Consider the following 2,161-nt stretch of genomic DNA (forward strand, 5'->3'; position numbering starts at 1 on the left):
ACATCCCGCACCAGCGCCTCGTACGCCCCACTCTCCTCCCACGGCTGGGACAGCTGCAGTCCTCTTGGTCCTCGCGGTCCTCAGGGGCCTGTGCAGCAGCAGCGGCAGCAGCAGGCAGCCAAAGCGGCCCACCTACCCTGCAACCCAGGCCTGGCCGACGCAACATCAGGTGATGGAGTAGCTGGCTGCCAGTGTAGCAGAGAAGCACTGAATGAGCCAACCCTGCCGTTCCAGAGGAGCCCAATCCCGTGCCGCATCCATCAGTCCCGCCGGCTCAATGAGTGAACAGAGTATCTGTCAGGGAAGAGCTGCTGCATTGGTTTGTGATGATGCCAATAAAAGTGGGTGCCAGCTGTGGTTCAACTGGGTTCAGCAGAGTTCATATCTATCACCATACATGCAACAACACATTCAGAGTGCTGGGCAGGAAGATCCAGGATCATCAGTTGGTGATCAGCTGTGCCATCCCCAAAGGATTAAAGTATAATCAAGCAACACAGACCTTCCACCAGTGGCGAGATGCCAGGCAGGTGTATAGTCTTAACTATGGCAGCAAAGAGGATGCTAATGTCTTCGCAAGTGCAATGATGCATGCCTTAGAAGTGCTGAATTCACAGGAGGCAGGACCAAAATTGCCTAGATAAAATTCACATCTGCCTGATCAAGTTCAAAATGGCCCATCCCAAGAAGAGTTGGACATCCAAAGAAGACAACTGCAAGAACAGAAACGTCAGAAGGAGCTGGAGAGGGACAGGCTGGAGAGAGAAAGAATGGAGAGGGAAAGACCAGAGAGAGAAAGGTAGAGAGAGGGAGGCTAGAGAGAGGTTGGAAAGAGAGTGGTGGAGCAGCTGGAGCGGGAGCAGATGGAGCAGCTGGAGCAAGTGGAATGGGATCAAGAGAGCAGAGTGGCGAGTACTGCCACCTCTGCCTTTGTGGAGACCCCTGTAAACTCTGAGCTGGGAGACCCCTCTGCTTCTGAGCCAGGCTTTCAGGAAGTCTCTGCTGTCGGAGGCTCCAGCCCCGCAGGGTGTTATCTTGGGACCACCTGCACCTCCATCTCCTCCAACACTCCCACCAGATCCAGCCCAGGCCTCTGTATTCTCTCCTCCCCCAGAACCTCCTCCTTCACCCCCACTGCTATCCATTAGCCCTCCTCCCCCACACCCTCTTCCTAATCAAGCCCCTCTCCTGTACCACCTCCTGCCCCTCCCTTCCTGCATCCAGATTTTTTTTCAGGATCCTTTTCAGAAGACAATCGTCCTTTAATTGGACTTGCAGTTGCGATTGCTGGAGCAAAGCTTAGGAAATTGTCACGGGTGGAAGATGCCTCTTTGCCCGGTGTTCACAGATGTGAACTCCGTGTCAGCTAAAACAGACATGGGTGGTGGAAATGGACCCGTTCCCTTGGCAGGTAGCAGCTTAATGGAGGAAATGAGTCTCCTGATGGCCAGAAGGAGGAGAATGGCTGAAAAGGGATCAACAATAGAAGCAAAAAATGAAGAATCAGAACCTGTAACTTCTAAGGTCTCATCAACAAGTACACCTGAACCAACCAGGAAACCTTGGGAAAGAACAAATACAATGAATGGCAGCAAGTCACCCGTCATCTCCAGATGAGATTCTCCAAGGAAAAATCAGATTGTTTTTGACAACAGGTCCTATGAACCATTATAAGTCCACACCCTTGTCCCAGCCCAGTGCCAACCGGGTCCAGACAGAAAGCCTTGACTGTGACAGACTGAAGCACGATATTTTAGATGAGATGAGAAAAGAACTAACCAAGCTGAAAGAGGAGTTCGTTGATGCAATCAGGCAGGAGCTGAGCAAGTCAAATACTGCATAGAGAAGCAAACTAAGCAGAGATAAGACTTGAATCTGGAGAAAAACAAAAATTCCTAAAACTGTCAACATCACCCCTACAGTTACGAGCTATCAGAAGAAAGTGGAAAATGAGTCAAGGGAAAATCCCCATCCTCTGAAACCTTCTTAAGTTGTGACTCTGGAGATCATCTGTTTTCATCTCCATTTGCTGCTGCTTTGATCTTTACTGCAGGATGAAAAGAGAGTTATGTATGAGTTTCCATAACATTTATGCAGAAAATATAAACCCATCAGGCAAGATCGCCATGCATTGAGATATTTTCATGTTGAAATGAAACCA

At 49.7% G+C, this 2,161-nt stretch overlaps 2 pseudogenes; both read left to right on the forward strand.

The window, feature by feature from the left end:
- The first annotated feature begins 277 nt into the window (after positions 1 to 277).
- LOC122102986 lies at positions 278 to 749 on the forward strand (annotated as a pseudogene).
- A 114-nt stretch (positions 750 to 863) lies between these two features.
- LOC122102985 lies at positions 864 to 1,874 on the forward strand (annotated as a pseudogene).
- Positions 1,875 to 2,161: the final 287 nt, after the last annotated feature.

The sequence above is a fragment of the Dipodomys spectabilis genome, unplaced genomic scaffold (assembly GCF_019054845.1).
Source record: "Dipodomys spectabilis isolate Male_0828 unplaced genomic scaffold, ASM1905484v1 ptg001182l, whole genome shotgun sequence".
In the NCBI taxonomy this organism is placed as follows: domain Eukaryota; kingdom Metazoa; phylum Chordata; class Mammalia; order Rodentia; family Heteromyidae; genus Dipodomys; species Dipodomys spectabilis.